Below are 7,300 nucleotides of genomic sequence, written 5' to 3' on the forward strand. Positions count from 1 at the left end.
AAATGCATCAATACAAAATCTTTATTATATTCTGCCAACATTTTGCAAAATTTTTGAAAATAATTACATCATATATCCACTCACTCTTACTCATACTCCTCACTCTCAACTAAACAGTTCCACTTCTCAATACAACATACATACATCCATACTTAAAATCATAAATACTAATTAATACAGTTTGTCTCATACATCTCCAGTCTGTCACCACAACTTAGAGTCCAATTGTACTTAGGAATTGGACTCCAAGTTGTGCTGACAGACCGGAAGTGTATGAGACAAACTGTATTAATTAGTATTTATGATTTTAGGTATGGATGTATGTATGTTGTATTGAGAAGTGGAACTGTTTAGTTGAGAGTGAGGAGTATGAGTAAGAGTGAGTGGATATATGATGTAATTATTTTCAAACATTTTGCAAAATGTTGGTAGAATATAATAAAGATTTTGTATTGATGTATTTTTGTATTTATATATAGTAGTTTTTATATGATATATGAGAAGATTGTGCAACTATTTTGGAATTTAAACCCAGGTATTATCTTGTTTGATGGACCATAGAGGTCCATCCAACAAGATAACTCGTTGTATAAAGTATGATGTGAACTACATATGTATACTTAATCATGATGGACCATACAGGTCTTTATCTGCCATCGTCTACTATGTTATATTGTCAATAAGTTCCAACTTTATTGGCAGAAATGTCTCATGCTTCTGTCTTCTTCCCCATCCCTCCCCCATTCTACCCCTCCCATAATGGCACTAGCACATCTGAGTGTGTGTGAGTCTATGTTGAAAATGAATGGAATGAATGGCAATTCAAGTAAACCTGCAGTTCTGTGCATTCAGGGGCCCTTTTACTAAAGGGTTGGCTGCGGCAGTAGCCTTGCCACACGCCAATCTGGAACTACCGCAGGATCCCGACAGTAGGTCCCACCCCCAGTGTGCGCTATTTCCGGTGCTACAGGAAGTTTTTCAATTTTTTGTAGCACCGGAACTTAACCAGTGGCGAATCCCCTACTGCCATCTCAATGGGTGGTGGTAAGGGCTCCCCAACAAAATGGCTGTGTAGTAAGTGGTACACCTACCGCATGGCCATTTCTTTTAGTCAAAAATGGACAGTATTTTACTGCTGGGGTAAAAGGGGGCCTCAGCGCATGTAAGGCCCCCTTTTATCTCAGCTTAGTAAAAGGGCCCCTCAGTTAGTTGGTGATAAAACTATCCAAATATGCTGCTATTTGTTACATTTACCATTAGTCAAAAAACAAATGCACATTCTTACAGGCTGCCTTGCCAGCAATAAAATGCATCTGAGTAAAGAATTAAGGAGTCCTTTTACTAAGCTGCAGGAAAAAAGGCCCTGAGCTAGTGGCAGGGGCTGTATTTCCCATGCAACAGTGCCCTTTTTACTGCAACGGGTAAAAAAGACCCCAAGCACACATGGCCATGAGGTCAGAGATCTCTTACCACATGGCCATGACACAGGAAGCCCTTACCACCACCAATTGAGGCAGCCATAAGAGTTCCTATGCTAACTCGGCGGTAACTGGGCAGCACGCAGCAATGCCCGATTACCACTGGGTTACTGCCGTGCAAGTCATTTCTGGGGGGTTTTCTTTTTCCCATGGAAATTGTGCATGCATGGGGCGGGACTACCGCCGGTGGTCGCATTGGGCTAGCGGTAGTCCTGGAAGAGCAAGCGGTAAGTCCACGTTGGGCTTACCACTGCTCTGTAAAAGGCCCCTTAGACATCAAAACTATGGAAACATCTGCTACAAACAAGACTTCTCCTCTTGGAAATTTTCTAAATTCTATCTCATTCACACTATGCCAGATACCATACACCAAATACTCTTAATATAACCTCACGCCAAACTGGGGATCACAAAGAGGGGCATTTTCGAAAGGGACGTCCAAGTTTCGATTTGGACATCCTTGCAAAACATCCCAATCCAGGGGTGGGGGAAACCTGTATTTTCTCAACAAGATGGACGTCTATCTTTCGTTTCAACATCCAAATCCTTAAATTTCGCCGTCCCTAGATTTGGGGCTATCAAGGAAGATAAAGACGTAGCAGAGAGATTGAATGAATTCTTTGCTTCGGTCTTCACTGAGGAAGATTTGGGTGGGATACCGGTGTCAGAAATGGTATTTCAAGCGGGCGAGTTGGAGAAACTCACTGACTTCACGGTAAACCTGGAGGACGTAATGGGGCAGTTCAGCAAACTGAAGAGTAGCAAATCTCCTGGACCAGATGGTATTCATCCTAGAGTACTGATAGAACTGAAAAATGAGCTTGCGGAGCTACTGTTAGTGATATGCAATTTATCCTTAAAATCGAACGTGGTACCGGAAGATTGGAGGGTGGCCAATGTAACGCTGATTTTTTAAAAAGGTTCCAGGGGAGATCCGGGAAATTCTAGACCAGTGAGTCTGACATCGGTGCCGGGGAAAATGGTAGAGGCTATTATCAAAAACAAAATTACAGAGCACATCCAAGGACATGGATTACTGAGACCAAGTCAGCACGGCTTTTGTGTGGGGAAATTTTGCCTGACCAATTTACTGCAATTCTTTGAAGGAGTAAACAAACATGTGGACAAAGGGGAGCCGGTTGATATTGTGTATCTGGATTTTCAAAAGGCGTTTGACAAGGTACCTCATGAAAGGCTACAGGTCATGGGATAGGAGGAAATGTCCTATTGTGGATTAAAAACTGGTTGAAGGATAGGAAACAGGGAGTGGGGTTAAATGGGCAGTATTCACAATGGAGAAGGGTAGTTAGTGGGGTTCCTCAGGGGTCTGTGCTAGGACCGCTGTTTTTTAAATATATTTATAAATGATTTAGAGATGGGAGTAACTAGCGAGGTAATTAAATTTGCTGATGACACAAAGTTATTCAAAGTCGTTAACTCGCGACAGGATTGTGAAAAATTACAGAAGGACTTTACAAGACTGGGAGACTGGGCGACTAAATGGCAGATGACGTTTAATGTGAGCAAGTGCAAGGTGATGCATGTGGGAAAAAAGAACCCGAATTATAGCTACGTCATGCAAGGTTCCACGTTAGGAGTTACGGACCAAGAAAGGGATCTGGGTGTCGTCGTCGATAATATACTGAAACCTTCTGCTCAATGTGCTACTGCGGCTAGGAAAGCGAATAGAATGTTGGGTATTATTAGGAAAGGTATGGAAAACAGGTGTGAGGATGTTATAATGCCGTTATATCGCTCCATGGTGCGACCGCACCTTGAGTATTGTGTTCAATTCTGGTCGCCGCATCTCAAGAAAGATATAGTAGAATTGGAAAAGGTGCAGCGAAGGGCGACTAAAATGATAGCGGGGATGGGACGACTTCCCTATAAAGAAAGACTAAGGAGGCTAGGGCTTTTCAGCTTGGAGAAGAGACGGCTGAGGGGAGACATGATAGAGGTATATAAAATAATGAGTGGAGTGGAACAGGTGGATGTGAAGCGTCTGTTCACGCTTTCCAAAAATACAAGGACTAGGGGGCATGTGATGAAACTACAGTGTAGTAAATTTAAAACAAATCGGAGAAAATCTTTCTTCACCCAACGCATAATTAAACTCTGGATTTCGTTGTCGGAGAACGTGGTGAAGGCTGTTAGCTTGGCAGAGTTTAAAAAGGGGTTAGACGGTTTCCTAAAGGACAAGTCCATAAACCACTACTAAATTGACTTGGGAAAAATCCACAATTCCAGGAATAACATGTATAGAATGTTTGTACGTTTGGGAAGCTTGCCAGGTGCCCTTGGCCTGGATTGGCCGCTGTCGTGGACAGGATGCTGGGCTCGATGGACCCTTGGTCTTTTCCCAGTGTGGCATTACTTATGTACTTATGGATGTCCCTAAACGTGAACGTTTCTGATTTTCGGTGATTTTCAAAACCAAGGGCGTCCATCTCAGAAACGACCAAATGCAAGCCATTTGGTCGTGGGAGGAGCCAGCATTTGTAGTGCACTGGTCCCCCTGACATGCCAGGACACCAACTGGGCACCCTAGGGGTCACTGCAGTGGACTTCATAAAATGCTCTCAGGAACATAGCTCCCTTACCTTGTGTGCTGAGCAACCCAACCCCCCCCCCCCCCCAAAACCCACTACCCCCAACTGTACACCACTACCATAGCCCTTACGGGTGGAGGGCACCTAGATGTGGGTACAGTGGGTTTGTGGTGGGTTTTGGAGGGCTCGCTGTTTCCTCCACAAACTTAACAGGTGGGGAGGCGATGGTGCTGGGTCTACCTGTCTGATGTGCATTCACCTACTAAAACTGCTCCAGGGACCTGCATATTGCTGTCATGGACCTGAGTATGACATCTGAGGCTGGCACAGATGCTGGCACAATATATTTTTACAGATGTTTTTTGAGGATGGGAGGGGGTTAGTGACCACTGGGGGAGTAATGGGAGGTCATCCCCGATTCTCTCCGGTGGTCATCTGGTCATTTCGGGCACCTTTTTGTGCCTTAGTTGTAAGAAAAATAGATCCGGGTGAAAATGTCCAAGTGTTCGTCAGGGACGTCCTTGTTTTTTTCGATTATGGGTCAAGGACGTCCAAGTGTTAGGCATGCCCAAATCCCGCCTTCGCTACGCCTCCGACATGCCCCCTTGAACTATGGCTGACTCTGCGACGGAGTGCAGTTGTGGACGTCCAAAATCAGCTTTCGATTATACCGATTTGGACGTTTCTGTGAAAAGGACGTCCATCTTCTGATTTATATCGAAAGATGGGTATCCTTCTCTTTCGAAAATGAGCCCAATAGTCATCACACATATATATATGGCAAAATTTGTGTGTGAAACAAGGAGAAGCCCTCAGAGAAGTAACTCGCCCATACAAAGGTGTGACTTATATAACCACTTATTTGGGTGGATTATTTTGTCATTCATCGGCCAAACTCCAATTACAACAAATTAATCAAGTGCTCCTTTACACTAAATAAATATACCTCACACAAATTAAATTGAAAATCCAATTTTGATCCAAATGTACTTATCTACTTTCAACTGTTGCACCAAGATGGTGGTCAGCATCTCCTGATATCATCTAAATCCAATTGATATAAAAACTCGCCTATAAATGCCCAATGTCGTGGGTGTCATCTTGGCAACTTCCTCAGGGATTCAGGTGAGGAAATTCCATGGGATGATTGTTCCTTGATGTTATAAAAACAACACTTTTTATAATTTGCTTTAAATCTGCTTCCTGTTAGCTTTACAGTTTCCCCTGGACCTAAATAATTGTTCTCTATATACCTGTTCCACTCAACAAGATGGACGTCTATCTTTTGTTTCAACATCCAAATCCTTAAATTTCGCCGTCCCTAGATTTGGGGCTATCAAGGAAGATAAAGACGTAGCAGAGAGATTGAATGAATTCTTTGCTTCGGTCTTCACTGAGGAAGATTTGGGTGGGATACCGGTGTCAGAAATGGTATTTCAAGCGGGCGAGTTGGAGAAACTCACTGACTTCACGGTAAACCTGGAGGACCTAATGGGGCAGTTCAGCAAACTGAAGAGTAGCAAATCTCCTGGACCAGATGGTATTCATCCTAGAGTACTGATAGAACTGAAAAATGAGCTTGCGGAGCTACTGTTAGTGATATGCAATTTATCCTTAAAATCGAACGTGGTACCGGAAGATTGGAGGGTGGCCAATGTAACGCTGATTTTTTAAAAAGGTTCCAGGGGAGATCCGGGAAATTCTAGACCAGTGTATGTGAAAAGGACGTCCATCTTCTGATTTATATCGAAAGATGGGTATCCTTCTCTTTCGAAAATGAGCCCAATAGTCATCACACATATATATATGGCAAAATTTGTGTGTGAAACAAGGAGAAGCCCTCAGAGAAGTAACTCGCCCATACAAAGGTGTGACTTATATAACCACTTATTTGGGTGGATTATTTTGTCATTCATCGGCCAAACTCCAATTACAACAAATTAATCAAGTGCTCCTTTACACTAAATAAATATACCTCACACAAATTAAATTGAAAATCCAATTTTGATCCAAATGTACTTATCTACTTTCAACTGTTGCACCAAGATGGTGGTCAGCATCTCCTGATATCATCTAAATCCAATTGATATAAAAACTCGCCTATAAATGCCCAATGTCGTGGGTGTCATCTTGGCAACTTCCTCAGGGATTCAGGTGAGGAAATTCCATGGGATGATTGTTCCTTGATGTTATAAAAACAACACTTTTTATAATTTGCTTTAAATCTGCTTCCTGTTAGCTTTACAGTTTCCCCTGGACCTAAATAATTGTTCTCTATATACCTGTTCCACTCCACACATGATCTCACAAACCTCTATCATATCTCCTGTAGCACATATACTAAAATTGGAACGATACAGAGAAGATTAGCATGACCCCTGCATAAGGATGACATGCAAATTTGTGAAGCTTTTTTTTTTTTGGGGGGGGGGGAGTGAAGGAGCAGCCTAATGGTTAGTGTGGTGGGCTTTGAGTCTGGCAATCTGCGTTAAATTCTCACTGCAGCACCTTGTGACCTTGGACAAGTCACCTAATCCTCCATTGCCCCAGGTACAAAAAAAGCTTAGATTGTGAATCCTCTAGGGACAGAGAAAGTACCTGCATATAATGTGTACAGTGCTGCATATGTCTACTAGCGTTATAGAAATGACTAGTACTAACTGTTTCATCCCCTATCCAGCTTATAATCGAAAGACAAAAACGCCTATATTGCAACCTAAATCGGGAGATAGGTGTTTATCTCCCAAAAACGAATAAAGCGATATAATCGAAAGCCAAACTTGGACGTTTTCAACTGCACTCCATCGCGGAAGCGTACAAAGTTGACGGGGGCGTGTCAGAGGCGTGGTGAAGGCGGGACTGGGGCGTGGTTATCACCCGAACAGAGATGGGCGCCTTTCACCGATAATGGAAAAAAAGTATGCGTTTGTAGCTAGAATTTAGGGCACTTTTCCTGGACCCTGTTTTTTCACAAATAAGGCCCCAAAAAGTGCCCTAAATGACCAGATTACTACCAGAGGGAATCGGGGATGACCTCCCCTGACTCCCCCAGTGGTCACTAACCCCCTCCCACCACAAAAAATGATGTTTCACAACTTTTTATTTTCACCCTCAAATGTCATACCCACCTCCCTGGCAGCAGTATGCAGGTCCCTGGAGCAGTTGTTAGGGGGTGCAGTGGACTTCTGGCAGGTGGACCCAGGCCCATCCCCCCCCCCACCTGTTACAATTGTGCTGCTTAATGCTTAGTCGTCCAACCCCCCAAACCCACTG

The 7,300-nt window shown here is 43.4% G+C and overlaps 1 non-coding gene across 1 annotated transcript; it reads left to right on the forward strand.

Moving 5' to 3' along the window:
• The first annotated feature begins 6,346 nt into the window (after window positions 1–6,346).
• Window positions 6,347–6,450, forward strand: LOC115460840. The gene has a single exon (XR_003940614.1). It is a non-coding gene; the product is annotated as a U6 spliceosomal RNA (small nuclear RNA).
• Window positions 6,451–7,300: the final 850 nt, after the last annotated feature.

The sequence above is a fragment of the Microcaecilia unicolor genome, chromosome 1 (assembly GCF_901765095.1).
Source record: "Microcaecilia unicolor chromosome 1, aMicUni1.1, whole genome shotgun sequence".
NCBI lineage: Eukaryota > Metazoa > Chordata > Amphibia > Gymnophiona > Siphonopidae > Microcaecilia > Microcaecilia unicolor.